Source organism: Pleurodeles waltl, chromosome 2_1 (genome assembly GCF_031143425.1).
Source record: "Pleurodeles waltl isolate 20211129_DDA chromosome 2_1, aPleWal1.hap1.20221129, whole genome shotgun sequence".
NCBI classification, from domain to species: Eukaryota; Metazoa; Chordata; class Amphibia; order Caudata; family Salamandridae; genus Pleurodeles; species Pleurodeles waltl.
Window position 1 is genome coordinate 729146107 of NC_090438.1, and position 21339 is coordinate 729167445.

At 40.7% G+C, this 21339-nt stretch overlaps 1 long non-coding RNA gene across 1 annotated transcript; it reads left to right on the forward strand.

The window, feature by feature from the left end:
* Nucleotides 1-212: 212 nt before the first annotated feature.
* On the forward strand, nucleotides 213-570 carry LOC138259128 (uncharacterized). The gene is made up of 3 exons (XR_011198645.1): nucleotides 213-272; nucleotides 357-420; nucleotides 507-570. It is a non-coding gene; the product is annotated as an uncharacterized lncRNA (long non-coding RNA).
* Nucleotides 571-21339: the final 20769 nt, after the last annotated feature.

The window sequence follows — 21339 nt, forward strand, 5'->3', positions numbered from 1 at the left end:
CTCTAGGTAAATCACGTTCATGATCCACACCTTTGATTCTATTACAGGTTTGTTGGACCGAGCAGGTTATAGATTTAAATGGGCCGACATGCTTAGAAGCATAAGGACCTTGTAATCATTTGGTAGGTCCCCCATCTGGGTCACCTGGCACATTATAATATGGCAACATTGTGTAACCAACTGTTAACCATCTTTTCTTTTGTTGCAGTTATCTCAGACAGTACAGGTCATAGAGGAGGATGGGCAGACCGAAGTAGCAGCAGAAAGAGCAGGTTATTTTTTGCTGGTTTTTCCTTCTGGTGAATAGGAGACATTGAAACGATCAGGTGCTTTAATCAAATTTTCCTCTTTTACAGGCATCTTAGATCCTGCTACACATAGATTTGAACAGGCACACTTGAGTAGAAGGAGAAAGACAAGGTAATCATTTTGCAGATTTCCATTGTGGTGCACCTACTACAGTGGAATATGAGAACCTACTTTAATCACCTTTTCTTCTCTTGCAGGGATCTCTGACAGCACTACTCATAGATTACAAAAGGCACATCTGAGTAGAAGCAGAAAGACAAGGTAATTATTTCGTAGATTTCACTTGTGATGCACCCAATACATTATCATAAAATAACATTCTTCAACCTCTGTTTTTGTTCTTTTGCAGGCTTCTTAGACAGTGCTAATCATAGATTAGAAAAGGTAGAAGTGACTACAAGCAGACAGACCAAGTGATTATTTAGTAGTTTTTCCTTGTAGTACATCTGAAACATTGGAACATAAGCATGTGCTGTAACCATTTTATTTTCTTCTATTGCAGACAGTGTTACATCTACAGGCAAGTGTAAGAACAAACAGAAAGGCTCAGGTAATTACTTGCTACATTTTCCAAGAGATAGCTCAGAGTTGTCTGGTAGACTGCATTCAATAGCATAAGAACCAACTTTAAATAACATTCCTCACTTTAAAAAATGTTGCTTTTTTTTTTTTTATAGGCTTTGCATAGTAGGCTAAGACTGATTGCCACCAAAATGTTCAAGCGCAAAGCTGGGACTTCTGCAGAGAAATGTGCTTCACCACAAAGGACGAAACGCAGTCTTGTGTTCAAAGAAGAATGGCTAAAAGAAATTGTGGAGACTGAGACACAGAAGTCATGAAGCAAGGTTCGCCTACAACTGGGAGAGTTATTTCTATACAATGCAGAAGTAGGCCTGATTTGCAAAGTATGTGCAGAAGCAAAGATCGCAGGGGACTTTTCTACTGGGAAGAAATGGAGTGATGGCTGGAAGCTGGACTACTTGAAACGCCATCTATGTAGCAAAGTTCATGAATCTGCTTTGATGACCCTAAGAAATAAAAGTGCAGCTGCCAGGCTGGGTTTTGGAGTGCGCACCATGCTGATGGAAACCGCCAGTGACAGAACAAACAGACTAGAAGTGGTTGAACGGCAAAGATCTCTGCCTGAGGAGATAAAGATTCTCATCAACAATGTGTTGCTAGCAGTCAAAATGAACACTTCAATGTTATCTGTTCAAGACATCCATGACCAGGTCACATTGTATGTGAAGATACCAGACAGCTGGAGGAGCAAGAACTATGCCTTTGAGTTTTTGGAGGCAATCAACCACGTGATATGCTCTGACTTCATGGCAGAACGGCATAGTGCTCGGTATCACACATTGATAATTGATGAGAGCACAGATATTTCAGTTACAAAATTGCTCATCCTTTACTTCAAATTCCGATCTGTAACATCAACAGAGCACAAAACAGTGTTTGGGGGAATTGTAACTGAGTACATGCAATGCAGAGGCTATCACTATAGCTGTAAAAGACTTCTACACTGCCAATAAGCTGGACCTTATGAAAATGGTCATGTTTACATCAGATGGTGCATCAGTGATGCTGGGAAAGAACAATGGTGTTGCGACCTACCTCAAACAATCCATTCCCCATCTAGTTGAGCGGCACTGTGTTGCGCCCAGAGAAGATTTGGGAGTTGATGATGCCTGGAAAAAAGTGCTGATGATCAGGGAAATGGAAACATTACAGAGGACTGTCTACACTGTTCTCCGGCTCACCTGTAAGGAAGTACAAGCTGAACGAAATTGCTTTGGTCACTGAATGTGAAGCAGTCTCCTTTCGGCCACTCAATGAAGTGCAGTGGCTTTCAAGGCATTTTGCTGTTGGTGCACTCTTGCGTAATTATGAGGTTGCCCTTAAATACTTTGATCTTGAAAGAGTTGAGGAGAATGACCCAATTGCTAATTATTGCTTCAAAAAACTATCGGATGCCAACTAACATATTTCCTTTGCAGCACTGAATGACATTCTGGGTGAACTTGCATCTTTGTGCAAGTTGTTTCAGAAAAGCTCTTTGGCCACTGTTGAAGCTGTACAATATGCAAGAACAAAATAGGTCAAATAAAAAAGCAGTACTTGGGCGACCCTGTCTTTTGGAGCAACACAGTAAGAGATCTGATGGCTTTGTACAGAGAGGACCGAGAGCAAGTTAGTGAGCCAATGTTATCTTTCATTAAACTTCTTTGTGAGCACATGGAAAGAAGGTTCCCAGAAGATGAATTGAAGGAATGGACAAGCTTTGATTTCCATGCAGTAACAACACAATCACAGTTGGAGTTTGGGACTGAGAATGTACAAAGACATTGAAAAGTATAAAAAGGTCTTGGTCCTGGGAGATGGGGACACCCCTGATGATGTTGATCAGTAATACAGAGATTATAATATGTGGTGGCAGAACATATAAAAAGCGGATTGTTTAGGACCTTTTAAGACATGGTGAATTTCACTCTGCGGAATGCTGCACAGTATAGTGTTGTATCTCAGCATGTCGATGTCTGTGCAACTTTCCAGGCTTCAAGTGCAGACTGTGAACGAGGATTCAGCCTCATAAATGCAATCAAGTCCAAATTAAGAAACAGACTCGAGGAGAGTCACCTAGACATGCTGATGAGGACAAAGGCCTACCTCTCAAATGGGAAGGTTGACTTAGACTGAGTTTATCAGCACTGGAAGAATGGCAAGGACTGGCGAGAGAAACAAACATGTCACACATCTAATGTTGGCACCTGACTTGTCTAAACTCTGATGCGGCTCCTACAGACCATGTGTGGCTTTAGTAAGAACCTTTTCTCAGCCTGTCTCTTGGCAGGAGCCTCATGGCATTTATCAGTAGTGTGTTCATCAAATTATAAATGTTAACTAATTGTACAACTTGCTCTATATGATGTGCATGGACCTCTGTAGCACACAGAGTATTCATTAAAGTTTCATAATGGTTCAACCTCCTGATTTCTGTTTTCTCTAACTGGGGTGTAGGTGACAAGGTCATGTCCTTGGGGTGTGCCACCAGGTCACAAAACTGCCTTAATGCCCTATTACATGGAGCAATGTTTATACAAATATCTATTTTTTACATTAGTGGTAAAACAAAGCAATGGAGAGGCAAATGCCAAAGATCTTGGTAGTTATGCGCTGCACTCGCGTGAATGGTCAATTTCTTGGCGCACATATCCCTGGCTGCAACGCACAGTGGAAATAAATTAGAGGGAACATTGCTTACTACAATGCCTAACACAATCTCGTACAAAGCAAGCTATACAACACATTTATAAAATGACAACTACCATGCAAACCATAACTTCATAATGATTTTTAACTTAAAATGAGTTGTAATTAAATACTCGTATATAGACAATGCAAAATGCAAGGAAAAATACTGAATCTACACATATATTGATATAAAGGACAACCTTTATGCTTACAGTATACACACAAATATGGGTGAAAATGCCACAACACATTCCAAAACAACACAACCAATTAAAAAAATATATATATATTGTTTTACTTCACATAGATATTAACTAAAAAAACAAATGCAAACTACATTTTCACCCAATGACTGGTTTAGTACCAAAAATAGCATAAAGGTAAGGCATTTAATCCACACATTAAGGTATGGTAATTAGAAATAACACTAAATATATTATAAGAAATATGACTAAGAAAAATTATTTAAGCCAATTCCATTTGCAACATTTTCCCAAGGTAGAAATACTATGCAATGCTATACTGTCACTAATAAATTGCAGGAGACAATCTTAAGTACCAAGGTTTTTATATTGCATTATTGGGCTTTATCTAAACAAAAATGAATACTTTTTTTTTTTTTTTTTTTACTTAAAATGAATGCACTTTAATTATCTATTTTTCTTTTTTAATTACTAGCCTAAACTGGAAAACAGAGACTGGAAACACCGGATTTGCTTCAATGCATTTTCAACTGATAAATTGTTTTTCAAAAAACATCTGACAGTTAAGTATCCAAAGTAAGCACTTAAAGAAACAAATAATGTACATAGGAAATCAGAAACAACACATTAAAACATGTTTTTTCATTTAAACAATCAAACATGGAAAACGCAGAAGGAGCAATTCCTGGAAAGGAGACAGACTATTAGCTTTTAAGGAATGCAAGGAGAGAAAACTCAACATTAGATGATGTCAAAAACAAACATAATTCACCCCAAAAAAATGTAATAGGCTTTGAACCTCTGATGTAAAACAGTTCAGAAAATGTACCCAAAACACATTGGAGGGTGTTGTTTTTCACTTTGAGTAAAAGATGGGGAAAATAATCTAAAAGAGCAACCCAATACATAAGTACATTTCAGATAGGAAATTATAGTGTGAACTAAAAAAACAATCTTCTTGGAATTGGTCCTTTCGAACAAGTTGAGGAACACTATTCAGCTTTATGTCAGAGTGAATACTTAACTTAAAATACGGAAACAATAGACACATTTTTAAATTACTTAGAGGGGGACATGGATGGAGCACCATAGGAGTTTAGGTAACAGGGGACCTCCTAAATTTCAAATCAACTTGTGTAACTGTTACACAACTTGACCAGCAGGAGAAGCAAAAAATGAACAGTGCCATTGAAGAATGATACAACCTAAGTCTACAATAGCAACAAATATCCTACCCTTTACAGTTTCTAAGAAACACTGTACAAGGAGCAGAGTTTCCAAGCAAATGAGGCAAACTCAATCATTTTGCAGGTAACGTAGACCCAAAAATATGAAAAAGCTCAACCACCAATTAAAAGCAGACAATTTGGCACAATTACAGAAGCAGGCTAAGTGGAAATAATAGCATGTACCCATGTGTATTAATACACTAACACACATTACATACTAATAAACAAACTAACCTCTCTATTTACACTAAAATACATTTCCCTTTAAAAATTATTATGAACGCTAAATAGTTTGTTAAATTCATTGTTGACTGCTTGATTGTTTTTCTCTTCCTGTCGATGAAAATAATTCTTGTCAGAGTGAAGAATGCAATCCCTAGCTCTTGAATACTACACAAAATGCATGAATACAAATTACAGAATGGGAACCCCTTAAAAACCAGAAAACGTTTGAAAACCAAAAAATGCTCAAGGAAAACATAATCCACCTTGTACGGACCACGGGATTAGCCCGAGATAATTCCACCCCCCGATCCCTACAACAAAAAATTTAAGAATTAAGAATGAAAAACTAAAAAATAAGAACAAAAACACTCTGCAGGAGCAGCTTTCAAGCACTGCAATCCATTTGACAGTCATGCAAGAATCCATGCACTGAACCTGAAAATGAAGAAAAATATGTTAAACATGTCCAGATATCAGTCGCATAATAGTAATTACTTGTTTGTAATAAACTGAATTAGTTGTATCAAAACATATTGAAAGTTCGTAATATTTTCTTAATTGTAAAACTGTTTTAAATTGTTAATAATGTTATTTGCATGAATTATAATAAACATATATTGAATATACTTTACTCGTTTATTTTTACATACTGGTTTTCTGTTTTCAATAATAACTGCTTTTTTCTTTCCCTACAGATTAAATTAATTATTACATTTATTTATTTAAAATACTAATTACTTTTTTGTATCTACATATCCTCTTGCTCATACCATTAGTTAGTTTACTGTTTCAAAATACTTGAAATTGTAATTATTATTAAAAAAATGTTTACATAACTGACATAAAAGGGCATTAAAATAGATATGTATTTTATGGTTAAAATCTATTTTATTGAGTTTACAAACTGACATGACATACAATATGCTGACTGGTGCCATCCCCAGCAGGGCAGCTTGGTGAAGCAAATTGTGAAGGTAAGTGAACAGTGGAAACAACTTCCTTCAATATCCCCTCCCTCCCTTCGTCCCAATCACTCTATTGTGTGCCCCAGTAAGTCCCTGCCATAGCTATTGTCTATCCTTGGTTGCAATCCCTTGAACGTGATGTGCATGTTAACTACCAGGGCAGTCAGGCACAGCAGTCTGAGATATTTGGGGCACATCAGTTCTCAAAACCTAGCTGAAAGCAGTGCTATATGGAGCCCAGAGTTCTCAGTATGTGTCCATATGATCGGTCATAGATGGGTCATCTTCTCCATAGTTAGGATGTCCCATAGTCTAGGCAACAAGGTAGTGTGTGTAGGCACTTCATCCGTGCCCCAGTGCAAGGGAATGGTCTGTAATGCAGCGCCAAGTGCAATGCAGATATTTCTCACTTGTCTCGATCTTAAGAAAAAGGTCAAAGCATCCAGGAGCCCCAAGATAATGTAGACAAGAAAGGGCAGCAGCTGTGTGTCGAAATATGTGTCTATGTCAGTTAGGATCAAGTCCCATAGGATGTCCGCTTTGTAAGTGAAGGAGTGTTCCCTGTGCCCCACATCCCCTTCAGCAGTCCTCACTATGGGTGGAGATGCCCCCTGTGGAGTCCGGCAGGCATGAGACACCAGTAAGTAGCAATCTTAGTGGTGGTTTCTGTGCTCAAGGTATTGTGAGCCATGTTGCGAGTGCATTAATATATGTTACCCTATTTCTTGTGTGAGTGGGTGTCCTGGATCCTCTGGAGCAATCTGGATTCCCAGGGTAGCTGGCACCCAACTATTCCTGCAGTGAGGGTGGCATTGAAAGATTGAGGGCATGGGACTTCTGCAGGATAATGCTAAAGCCTGCCACCTTGCAAAACCAGTTGAGTTCCTCTAGGAAGACCAGCAGGGAATGCAGCGGGTTGTCAAGCACCATGATGACAGGGCATGTAGGTTTATGGCATGCACATTACCTTCAAACCTTAACTCAGTATTCCAGGAGTTATCTCTGACTCCCTAAGCCATAAATATTTAATTTAGAAAAGTCATATTATACTACAAAACAATTGTTAAGACTGCCTTTACTATCTTTATGTATTACGGGTTAAAAACAGTTCTCTATCCCTCTAGGTTTATTAATGTCTATTATCTTCTTTAACCCTGTGGATGCCCGGGACGAGCTGGTCTTGCCGTCGGCAACGTTTGCCCGGTGCCAAAGACGAGAACAGCTCGTCCTGCTATGGGTCCCAGGGGGAAGCGCTAGCGCTCCCCCCGATAGCCAAGCACCCCCCACCAATCTAGGCAGGGACGGAAGGGAAATCGCTAACGCGTGCCCTCACCAGAGGCCTTACCCTCAGCGCTGGAAGCTCAGCTTCCAGTACTGATCGGGGGAAGAAATGCAAAAGCATTTCTCCTCCGATCACGTGGAGTGGGCAGAGAGGCATGAAAGGAGAGGAAAGGGCTTTCCTCTCTTTTCATGTCTCTCTTAGCATTTAGAAATGCCCGCTAGACAGCAGGGATTTTTTTTTTGTATTTTAATAAGGGGAGCGGCACCCTGGGCAAGGGCAGCTCCCCAGGGGGGCAAATTATTTCTAGGCCATTTCTGCCCCCCCCCCCTCGGGGGGAGACCAGCCTAATAATATTAGGCAGATCTGCCCCACTGTGGGAGGGGTCAGCAGAAAACCACGAGACACCAGGGATATTTTGTTTTTACGTTTTTGTAAAAATAATTATGTTTGGGGATCGACCCCATAGGCAAGGGTCGCTCCCGGTGGGCCAAATTATTTTTAGGCCATTTGTCCCCCCTGGAAACCACTAGACACCAAGGATTATTTCTTCTATTCATACTTGCGCATATGGGGAGCGGCCCCTTGTGCAAGGGCCACACCCCGGCGGGGGGGGGGATATTTTTAGGCCTTTTCTGCCTCCCCCCCCCCCAGAGGCAGATCAGCCTAAAATAATTAGGCGGAAAACCTCTAGACATCAGGGACATATTTTTTTTTAAATTTACTTTATGTTTTTATGTATGGGGAGCGACCCCTTAGACAAGGGTCGCTCCCCTGGGGGGCAAATTGTATTTAGGCCATTTCTGCCCCCATTGGGGGCAGATCGGCCTATTTTTGTTAGTACAGGGACAGAAACCTCTAGACACCACGGATTGGTGTGTGTGTGTGCATGTGTGTTTTTTTTTTCCTTGGGGGGGCAGCCCCTTGGGCAAGGATAGGTCCCCATGGGGGCACATTACTGTTGGCCATAACTACCCCCCTTGGAGGCAGATTGTCTTATTTTTGGAAGGCCCATCTGCCCCCGGGGGGGGGGGGCAGAAAGCCTACCACAGACCAGGGAAGATTTTTGTTTCAAAATAAGAGGTTGGGGGTATGGCCATACCCCCACCCCAAATAAATGGGGCCAAAGTTGTTCTGCCCACCAGAGGGCAGATTGGGCAATTACCCCCCGATCCACACCCTGGGGGGGACAGAAAGTCTACTAGACGCCAGGAATAAAAATAAATAAAAGAAAATAGTGGGGTGGTGGCTACCAACCAGTATGGGCCTGGTTTTTCCCCCACCCGAACTGAAGGGGCTAACAGTTTTTCAGCTCTCCCCCACACACTAAAACATCTTATCCCATGGCAAGCAAGAGGACATTTGATTTTTTGGGTTTTTATTTTACATTGGGGCCATGAGAGCTTGGTAACTCTCAAAATCGTCCCAGTTGGAATGGTGAGGGCTGCACTTTTATTAACTTTGGGACGCTGCCATGTAGAAAAATCCACAAGGCCTAGACACATCTGAAAACTAAATTTCTAGTTGATTCCAGGGAGGTGTGCTTCACATGCACCCCTCACCATTTCCTTGCCCACAATGCCCTGCAAACCTTCAACTTTGCTGGAAAGCACACATTTTTGTGATGGAACCTTCCGGAATCTTCAGGAATCCACAAAATTCCTACCACCCAGCATTGTCTCATCTATACCGATAACATTTCTGCTGCACTTTTATCTGCCTAAAAATGTTTTTTTTCAAATTGCCCTTTTGGACCCACTTTGGTTCCCCCTCAATTTTGACACTTTTTGGCTCTTCCCTGTCACAAGCACTTGTCCCACCTACACAAGTGAGGTATCATTTTTACCGGGAGACTGAGGGGAACGTTGGGTGGTAGGAAATTTATCCTGGTGCGGTGATCCACACAGAAATGTGGGAAAAATGTGATTTTTTAGCTAAATTTAAGGTTTGCTGAGGATTCTGGGTAAGAAAACATTGGGAGAATCAACGCAAGTCTCACTTCTCTGGACTCCCTCAGGTGTCTAGTTTTCAGAAATGACTGGGTTTGGTGGGTTTACCTAGATGGCTGCTGAGCCCAGGACCAAAAACGAAGGTGCCCCCCACTGCAAAAACAGGTAGTTTTGTATTTGATAATTTTGATGTGTCCAGATAGTATTTTGGGGCATTTCCTGTTGCGAGCACAAGGCCTACCCACACAAGTGAGGTACAATTTTATCGGGAGACTTGGGGGAACGCTGGGTAGAAGGAAATTTGTGGCTCCTCTCAGATTCCAGAACTTCCTCTCACTGAAATGTGAGGAAAAAGTATTTTTTTTGCCAAATTGAGGCTTGCAAAGGATTCTGGGTAACAGAACCTGTTGAGAGCCCCACAAGTCACCCCATCTTGGATTCCCCCAGGTCTCTAGTTTTAAAAAATGCATAAGTCTGGTAGGTTTCCCTAGGTGCGGACTGAGCTAGAGGCCAAAATCCACAGGTAGGCACTTTGCAAAAAACACCTCTGTTTTCTTTGAGAAAATGTGATTTGTCCACTTTGTGTTTAGGGGCATTTCCTGTCGCGGGCACTAGGCCTACCCACACAAGTGAGGTACCATTTCTATCGGGAGACTTGAGGGAACATTGAATAGCAAAACAACTTATTGCCCCTTGTCTTTCTCTACGTTTTTTCCTTCCAAATATAAGACAGTGTGTAAAAAAGACGTCTATTTGAGAAATACCCTGTAATTCACATGCTAGTATGGGCACACCAGAATTCAGAGATGTGCAAATAGCCCCTGCTCCGCAACACCTTATCTTGTGCCCATTTTGGAAATACAAAGGCTTTCTTGGAACCTATTTTTCACTCTTAATATTTCAGCAAATGAATTGCTGTATACCCGGTATAGAATCAAAACCCACTGCAAGGTGCAGCTCATTTATTGGCTCTGGGTACCTAGGGTTCTCGATGAACCTACAAGCCCTATATATCCCCGCAACCAGAAGAGTCCAGCAGATGTAACAGTATATTGCTTTAAAACATCGGACATTGCAGGAAGAACTTACAGAGTAAAATGGCTGTTTTTTTCACCTCAATTTCAATATTTGTTTTATTTCAGTTGTTATTTTCTTTAGGAAACCCTTGCAGGATATACACAAATTACCCATTGGTGAATTCAGAATTTTGTCTAATTTTCAGAAATGTTTAGGTTTCCGGGATCCAGCATTGGTTTCATACCCATTTCTGTCACTGACTGGAAGGAGGCTGAAAGCACAAAAAAAATCGTAAAAATGGGGTATGTCCCAGTAAAATGCCAAAATTGTGTTGAAAAATTGGGTTTTCTGATTCAAGTCTGCCTGTTCCTGAAAGCTGAGAAGCTGGTGATTTTAGCACTGCAGACCCTTTGTTGATGCCATTTTCAGGGGAAAAAACACAGGCCTTCTTCTGCAGCCATTTATTCCAAACTTTTTTTTTTTTAAAAGAAATTTTCACTGTATTTTGGCTAATTTCTTGGTCTCCTTCAGGGGAACACACAGAATCTGGATACCTCTAGAATCCCTAGGATGTTAGAAAAAAAGGATGCAAATTTGGCGTGGGTAGCTTATGTGGACAAAAATTTATGAGGGCCTAAGTGCGCCCTGCCCCAAATAGCCAAAAAAAGGTCTGGCACTTGAGGGGGAAAAGGCCTGGCAGCGAAGGGGTTAAAGAAGCTCATAATATATTTCATTCACTCCCTAGCACAATACAAATAACTGACATCCTTCTACTATAAATTTGTAAGTATTAAATGATTACTTTTTATAAATACTAAATTAGAGAACCGACTATATATATATATATATATACACATATACATATATATTATTATACACATATATATAAAATTTAGAATCTTAAAAATGAAATAATGTGACCTTTTCCTAAGACTAATTACATTTGTCAATGTTTATCTGATATGTCATATTTTTTAAGTATTATTCTTAAAAAGTACATTTAAATTAAATAATGTTTTTGTAAAATTAATTTCTCACTCTAGAAAGTATACACCTGTAAACCTAACTTCTAACACACTAATCCTAATCTGCATAAGTAAACACTGCAACCCAAAAATAAAAACCTGCCCTAAACCTGTACAAAACTAACAACAAAAACCTCAAGCATTCTTAAAAAAAAACTCCCAAAAAAACATTAAACCCCTAAAACCCTTAAAAAACCCATTACTGAAAGTCTAAAAATTCTTTGAAACACCTCCGTGCTCCAACCGATCCTTAAACCCCAAAACCTCTTGCAACCACTTGACCACTACCATACCTGAACCTTAATAACCACATGCCACTATCCATCCTTGGCCTCAAAAACCTTTATTACCTCTTGCCACTACCCATCCCTAACTCCTTGCAACCTTTTTATTTCGCCAATTCTTAAACACAAATTACCCTTTGCACCATCCCAGAACCTGAAGGCCCTTTGTAATACCTTTTTCAGCGAACTCCTGAACCCCAAAAAACCCTTTCAACACCTTACTCTGACCCATCCCCTTAACCTAAATCCTCTTACAACCCCTCACTCCAACCCCTCCGTGAATCCTAAAAACCCCTTTCAAACCCTTACTCCAACAGACCTCTCAACCTCAAAACCCCTTATCGCAACCTATCCTTTAACCCCAACACCCCTTACTCACCCCTTCCCTGAACCCTAAAACGCCCTTACAACCTTCTCCTCCAATCAATCCCTAGACGTTAAAAGTAGTTGCAATCCTTTACCACAACCCATCCCTACAGACTAATAGACCCTTACAACCCCTTTTTTACTACCCATCCCAGAATCCTAGACTCCTCTTACAACCCCTTTAGCGCTACTCATCCCTGAACCTTAAAAAACCCTTACCACTACTCATCTCTGAACCCTACACGGCCCTCTCTACCCCTTGCCAATACCCCCCCTAAATTCTATTCACAATACCGATCCCTGAACCTTAGAAAACCCTTACCACTCCTTGCCAATTCTGATCCCTAACCCCTTGCAACTGCCAATACCCATCTGTGAAGCCTCGCAATTCCTTTAATACCCAACCCCTGAACCTTAATAACCTCTTCCAACCCCTTACTCCAATCCATCTCTAAACCCTAAAATCCCGTCAATCCTCTTACTCCAACCAACTCCTGAATGCTAAAAACACTTGCAACCCCTTATTCAACCCATACCTGAACACTAATACCTCATACTCCAACCTATCTCTAAACCCTAAAAAATCTTTTCAACACCTTACTCCAACCAACCCCTGAACCATAAAAAACCCTTGTACCCCACATTCCATCCCTGAACCTTAAAACCTCTTGTAATCTCTTACCACTACCCATCCGTGAACCCTAAAAAACCCTTACAACCCTTTTACCACTACCTATCTCTGAACCCTAATAAACCCTTCTTACCCCGTCCAAAACCCATCCCTGAACCCTAAAGAGTTTAGCATTCCTTACCACTACGCTTCCATGAACCCTAAAAGCTACTTGCAATCCCTTACTCCAACCCAACTCTGAACTATAAAACCTTTACAACCCCCTATCACTACCCATCCCTGAACATGAATAACTCCTTATCCCCTACCATTACCAATCCCTAAACCCTAAAACCTCCTTGCAAACCCTTACTCCAACCTATCCTGAAAACTCCTTGCCCCCTTACTGGACGCTTAAAATCTCCTTACAACCTCTTAATCCAACCCATTCCTAACCCCCAATAATGGATAAATATTACATAATTGCATTGTAAATGTAATATATTTGAACTTACTTTGTTGTAACTTACCACGCTGTCATAGTAAACGCACTGTACGGTCTCTGGTGGCCGTAGCTACATTATGAAGGTATACAACAATCACAACAGTTTTGACTGTGACAGTTAATCACCATGCACCACTAGTCTTTTTCCCTTTTTGTTTTATTGTGAAGAACAAGTTGGTGATGAGAAATCTGGGGAGCCATATCGCATACGTCAGCGTACCTATTAGTAGGATCTATGAGGTGTCCCCTCTCGCGTTCAAGTACAAATATTTGGTACTTAATACTGCAGCATAATAGAGGAGACATCTACCATATACACACACCAAAGGAAGAAGTAAACGTTAGAGGTGACATACTTAAGTTGCAGGATCTTTAAACACTGTGGCCTACACACACTAGATTATATGTATTATAATTACAGTGGGACACCCCACTGTTTTTACCCTTTAAGCTCCTTATTAGTAACTCGTTTTGAACTGTGGTTAAGCTGGGAGAGTCTGAGTAATTTGCTTAGCCCTGATAGTTTACACAGTTGTGAAGGGAAGACGACACCGGGTAAGTGAACCCCAGTATCTTTTTTCTTGTGTCCTATGCGTCCCGTCAACGACTGCCCCCCCAACCGACATCCCTATTCCAAAACCTTTTCCCCGCGTTCCACATTCCGGTTGGAATGTGGAACGCACCATCAATCTTTACAAGACCCAACATACCCCCCTTCCTTCACAATGACAAAAAGGAACAAATACATATTAGCTTAACTAACATAACTATACATGCAATTGACTAAATGATCTAATGTACAACATAATCTTTGAATTTCATGGGGCCGGAACTCATTCTCCCTGACACCCCTTTTTCCACACTTTCCTCCAAACAGTCCTCACTTGCTTCCATGCCCAATCTTCCGCTGACATAATCCCTCTTAGATTCTGGCACAACAGAAAGGAAAGATTTATTCCATCTCTTTCCGTTCTCTAACACAACCACATGATCCAGGACTTGTCTCATCCTGGCAGGAGCAAAAAACCTTGATAAAACCTTTTGCACAAAAACAGGTTTCTTAATTCTCACCCAATCTCCCTGTTGAACAACAAGGCCTTTATCTTGTTCGCTCCTTGTTTTATATATTTCCTGAACAGCAGACCTCACGGCCACCACTTTACCCAAATTATCTACATCAACATTCTTCTTCACCATCCACTCCTTATTCAATTTTGTGCCAGCTACCCTACCTCTTAATAACGTGAATGGGGATATTCCTGTACTGATATGGGGTGTTGTCCTGTAGCCCCATAGTAAATCTTCGACAGATTCTTTCCAAGGCAGACCATTAACCAATGCCAAATGCAAACTTTCCTTTATCACACGGTTCAATCTCCCCACCAAACCACTGTTGCGAGGATGTTATAGGGATGTTAGGGTATGCCTTATACCCAAACTAGCTAGAAATGTTGCCATCTCCTTGGAGACCAGTTGTGTCCCGTTATCAGTGACTATCTCTTCCGGAAACCCTTCCCTCAAGAACACCTCTTTTAAAAAGCTTTTTACAATACCGGTACTCATGTGAGCTACAATTTTTACTTCTGGCCATTTAGTCATGTAATCCACCATTATCAAAGCATAGTTTGGTGCACTTCCAATTACCCCAAACTGTCGGGAGATGTCAAATGCTAACTTTGACCAAGGTACACTTTTTACCTCGATATGGTCTACAGGGGATGGATATGTTACCTGCGACTTGTCACTCAACACACACATGCAACATTTGCGCACATAGCGCTCAATTGCTCTATCAACTCCTGGCCACCAGAAATCCTCTCTCACCCTACGCTTCATGGCACAAATTCCAAGAAGCCCTTCGTGTGCCAATTCTAACACTCTCATTCGTAGGCTGACAGGAACTATTAACAGATTTCTTCTCCGCACAATATTCCCAACAATGGACAACTCTTCTTCAACCCTCTTGTAAGGAATCAAATCTTCCTGTAAGTTTTTTACATTAGGTCATCCTCCACAGATGTAACTTAACTTCTTGCAATACTTCATGATCCAAACATGCACTCATTCACTCCTGTTCAGTCAATGCACCATTTGAAACTTCACCAATGGCATTAATAGCACACACTATCTCCAATTCATCCACTGGTTCTGCTTTATCATCACATTCTGACATGGGTAATCTTGACAAGAAATCAGCCACTCGATTCCTTACACCCGGCATATATTCCAACTTATAGTTATATTCTTGAGTCTATATTGCCATTTCGCAATACGGGGTGTGGCCCTGCCCCCACCTTTGGTGCTAAACAAATCTACTAATGGTTTATGATCAGTTCTCAGAACAAATTCTTTCCCCCACAAAATCTTCTGAAATGTTCGACACCCCACCACATGGCTAAAGCCTCCTTTTTTATCGTAGAATATGTATACTCCGCCCCCCCCCCCCCAAAAGTCCTGGAAGCAAATGCAATAGATTCCTCCTTAGTATTTTTCCTCTTTTGCATAAGTACAGCACCAAGACCTACATTGCTTGCGTAAGTTGCAATAATACATGTATCAATAATGTCAAAAGCTTTGAGGGGATGCGCATCTGCTATGCTCTTCTTTATTAACCCGAATCTTTAGTCGCACTATGTTCCATTGAAACTGGACACTCTTCTTTAAAAGACTGCATTAACACGCAGTTATGTCTGAAAAATTGGGGACAAATTTTGCATAGTACTCCACCAAACCTATGAAAGATCGTAATTGATCCTTATCCACTGGTTTTGGTGCATGTCGGATTGCATCCAAAATGTTCATCTTTGGTTCCACACCTTTTTCTGATACATCCCAAATAGTCTACGCCCTCCTGCATAAATTTGCACTTGTCCTTCCTTAAAGTCATTCCACACAACTCAACAATTTCCAACACACTCTTTAGTCTTTCATCGTGTACAGCAACAGTGTCCCCATATACTAATAAATGGTCTTGGAAGTACACAATACCCTCTTTTCTTTGGAACAACTTATTCATCAACCGTTGAAATACAGCAGATGCAGGTGCCAACCCAAACGGCACGCATACATATCTATATGCTCCTTCAGGGGTTACAAATGATGTGTAATGCCTAGAATCCCTGCTCAATTCCACTTGATGGTACGCAGAAGAGATGTCAAGTGATGTGAAATACTTTGCTCCCCTTGAATTTGTCAACATTTCGTTGATGTTGGGAAGCGATTGACGATCCACCCAAATCTTTGCATTTAAGTCTCTCAAATCCACACAGAGCCTAATTGATTTATCTGCTTTCCACACCAAAACTATAGGTGCCAATCATTCAGATCCTTCAATTGGTTCTGTTATGCCCAACGAACATAACTTTTCCAATTCTTGCTTCAACTCAGTCTGTAGTGCTAATGGTACCTTGCGTACCTTATGAGCCACGGCTTTTGCACCTTGTTTCAAAATTATTTGATGCTGGAATCCTTTGAGTTTTCCCAAACTATCCGCAAAAACTTCTGGGTAGTCATTGATCCAATCCTTGATTGTTTCCGCACACGTTTGATAATCACTTCCATGTTTTGATAACACCATATCAGGATGATTCGGGTCCAGAATGATACCCAACTCTCCTTGTTCTTCCCAGCCCAAAAGATTTGCACCCTCCTTGACCACATACACTGTTCCTGCTGCACATTTGCTTCCAAACTTTAGGTGCACTTCAAACTTTCCCACAACCTCTATACGTTTTCCTCCATACGTAAATCTTTTGATGTGAGAATCCTGCATAACCATATTGTCAATATTCTTGAAATCTACCATATTGATTAATGTGAACGGAGATCCTGAATCAGCTAGGAATTTTACATCCTTATTGTCAACCGAAACTATACAAAGATGGTGGATTCCTCTTCCGTGTTGTTACCATTGAAGATATTTCTACAATACCATTGTCCTCCTGATGCCTGGACGCGAGCATAAGGATAACATTCTTGTCTTCATTTGAAGGGACACAGGTGTTGTCAATCATTTTGACAGTCTGCACAGAGTTTTTCATGCCAACGTTTCCCTTACATACCCTCGTGAAGTGACCTTTTTTTCCGCACTTGTAACATGTTTGATTCACAGCTGCACAATTCTTCAAATTGCCAATATGTGCCCTACTTCCACACCTGTAGCAAGACATGTCATTATTGACATTCCTGTTTCTGGATGACAAGAGTTCATGCTCGTCACAACCACTTACTTTGCTACTCTTCATTGTTGATTTAGATGCCTGCTTTGCTTTTATAAGTCTGATCTCCATTGTTTTTGCATTGTCGTTCATCTCCCACATACAGTTCTGATAGTGGTCAATACTTCTTGCCAACTTTAAAGCCATTTCCAAATCTGGATCTTCAGTAGCTAAAAGTTTTTCCTGGATCTTTTTGTTATTTGTTCTCTCATTCAGTTGATCGCGTATGATCTCATCTCTAAACTCTCTGTAATTACACGTTGTCGCCAGCGAACGTAGTGCTGCCACAAAATCGTCGATTGACTCTCCTGGAATTTGTGCACACTGAAGAAACTTATGTCTTTCAAGGATAATATTTTTCCTTGGATTAAATATTTTGTCCAATGTACTAATTATCGAGGCATACTCATCAACAGTGGATGTCGACCCTACTCCATCATCTCCTACCGTTAGGGTACTAACTACCTCTAATGGCAATGTCTTTAAAATTTTCCTTCCCTCTGTTCCCAAATTGTAGATCAATAGTGCTTTTTTCTTTTTAGAAGTAAATGCGTTGCCTTTAATCGCCTCCAAATATGCATCAAATGTCTCTTTCTATGTCTGCCAATCCACAAGCGGTGTTCCTGCCGTCTGTAAGAATGGTGCAGGTGGCAATATTCTCTCCATATGTCCAAAATGTTAATAAGATATTTTTGTACCCAGCACACTTGGTCTTATTTTCAAGAATATGGTCAGAATTTTTTTTGTGTTTATTTTATTATTTCATCATTATCTTTGTGCATCAAATTATACTTCCGCAACTGCTTTTATTCTGCGAACTCTGTAACTTTTGACATTCAGTACTCCCAAATTGCCTGCCACAGTTTCAGCTGAGCATTTGTTTCTATGACTGGTTGGGGTTGTCGTGTTTTCCCAACCAGTCAAAATGGCCACCAGACATGCATGTTGAGCTGTTCGTTACAGCTCCGTAATCCTTCTTCACTTATTCTTTCGGCTCCCAAACGATGTTTACACTCTTCACTTTTCAGGAAAAAAAATGCTTCTTAAGGCGTTCCTCAATGTACGCAACCGCAGTTGTTTCCGCCTCCGCCCACCAACTTCTACTCGTGCCTGACCTCAAGCCACACCTCCTGCGCTTCTCCTCTCGTCGCGTTACATGTGCCTCGACACCCAGAACCCTTCCTGCGTGAGAGTTCATGCCCGCTCGTCGCCACTGAAGGGAAGACGACACCGGATAAGTGAACAGCAGTATCTTTATTTTTGTGTCCTCTGCGTCCCGTCTAAGACTGCCCCCAACCGACACCCGCATTCCAAAACCTTTTTCCCTTTTCCGCTCGGAATGTGGAACACACCATCAATCTTTACAAGACCCAACAAGTTGTTGACAAACCATGATCATATACTACAACCTAAATTTAAAGCTTTAAACTACCTTCATTGCCATAGTGAATATGGCTAAGAATTTCCTGGTAATGCACAGATCTTAGCACCCTTATTATTGGCAGATGTCAACATGTCCTTGGCACCAACAGTCGACTACACTATCAAATATAAATAAGGAGCAAAGTACAATGGCCCACCTGGATACCTACTCATGAATTATCGTCACACAAATGCAGCACCAGCCAGTTTGTTGATCCACATCAAACCCTTGAAAATATTCCTGGAGTGAAGAGCATTTGGGTTGGACTTGAGTTATATAGCTAACAAGTGCACTGGAGACAGGTTAATATTGTATTATAAATACATGCAAACACCTTAGCGAAGAACTCATTAAGGACATTCTAGAAGAAAAAGAGGCAATCCAAGCGACATGAAGGCACAAATAGTTTCCTTCCAAAGTGATATAACTGAACATAAAACCTTCATTGTGGATCAAAGATGGTGAATCACCTAAAACATTTAGATTGCTTTTCAGACAAGTGGATATCGCCTATACAACCAAAATCAAGGAGAGTAACCTCAACTAAAAAATCTAAATTATAAACCCAGGCGATTTTGATCAATCATACTAATTTGTCAGAGTACCAACCTACAGAAACTGAAGCCAAGTTCTCAAAAAGGGATTGGGTTTTGTACCTGCAACACATGTCCCTTTTCATTTCAGAATGGAGTTTCATGAAACCTTTAAGAAACTCAAATTTCACAAATATTTTGAAGTTAAACCGAGGGGTCCACCGTATAGCTACAGTTCTCAACAAAACCCAACCACATTTACTATTCCCATGTCAGCACTAGTCTCCAAAATTGCCATTTTTGAACATATAGTGACAAATAAAGTGATTGATGTACAGAAACAAAAATAAGGTCAATAACCTGACTAAATTTTAGCACCGGGCCACCCAGGATTTACAACAGAACAACAGAATGATAAAACCTGCTGACAATGGTAGAGCTATAGTCATCCTAAACAAAGTAGAATATAGACAGAAAGTATTGCAACATCTGAATGACAGAGCCAACTCCCAGCCTCTTACTAAAGATCCCCAAAAGTTTGCTTAACATTATCAAGGACCTAGTAAGTGAAGCCGAATAAGGATACTGGATAACAAAAAAGAGGCAACATTTTTGGTAGCACTCAACCACCTATTTCGACATTTTATATAATTCCCAAGATACATAAACCAACACGCCCACTACCGGGACACCCCACAGTGTATGGGTTTGGCTCAGGGCTGAAACTGTTATCTGAGTTTGCAGATTTATTCCTAAAGGTAACTGTCATCTCTTATGTTAAGCCTCCTACGTTAAGGACACCACTTCCAGACTTCATCTGATTCAAGAAGTTCAGCTTGATCAACAACACAAGCTCTGGTGACTTTAGACATTGAGGCTCTTTGTAACAATATTCCACAGAGAGGCAACATTGGTGGCAGTAGCACAAGCATTAAGGACAGAGGAGTGTGTCTACAGCACACCGCAGTCATTTGTGCTCCAATATATGGAATTAACATTAACAGAGAATTACTTTCAGTTTGAAAACAGCCTTTACATGTTTCTGGTATATTTATTGGTGCAAATTGGCTCAACCTTGGCACCAAGTCTAGTTTGAATATGTGTGAGACTTTTTGAGGAAAACTATATTTACCATACAGCCACTCCTTATGCATAGCATCTAAAAATCTGGAAGTGGTACATTGATGTGTTTTGCATATGGAACAGTGATAACCAGAAACTAAACAAATGTATGCACTGGCATAATAACTTGAACCCTCATCTATACTTTACATGTATATCAAGTGTTTCTAATATAACTGACCTTGATCTGGATAGTACAGTGGAAGGTACAACCACTGTTCATCAAAACCCCAGCAATAAGAATTCCCTACTTTACAGTCCCCATTACTCTCATGTTCTGAGGGAAAACCTGCCTGTAGGCCATTTTTTTTTCATAATTTCCAGAATTGTAGTAAAGCCAATGCATACATTAAGCAAGCACGAGACCTGAAAACCAGACTAAAGAGAATAGCATATCCTACTAGAGTGGTAAATCAAACATATAAGAGGGCTCTCAACACTCACAGCAACTCTGTTAGAAAGAATATTAAGAACACAGTAGAAAACAATAACTGTGGTCATGATGTACGTCCATCAACAACACACATCCTTAAAATAACCTTGTGCATGACAAGCCCTAATACACTGCTCACTGCTTTCTCCTGGAATGTAAATGGCCTCACTGCACAGAGGTATAATGAGGGGTCTATAATTGATTTTACCATGACAGGTACATAACCAGCTCCTGAGGCGTTGCCAGTCTCCTCCACAAACGACTCCCAATGAATATAGCACGCTCACACTGCGATGCCCTCACGCGATTCGTTCTGGTGGAGGGGGACTTGCAGGTGGTCCATTGGATGACTGCCTCTGTTTATGCTCCCTGTGATGGTGGCTCCCACAC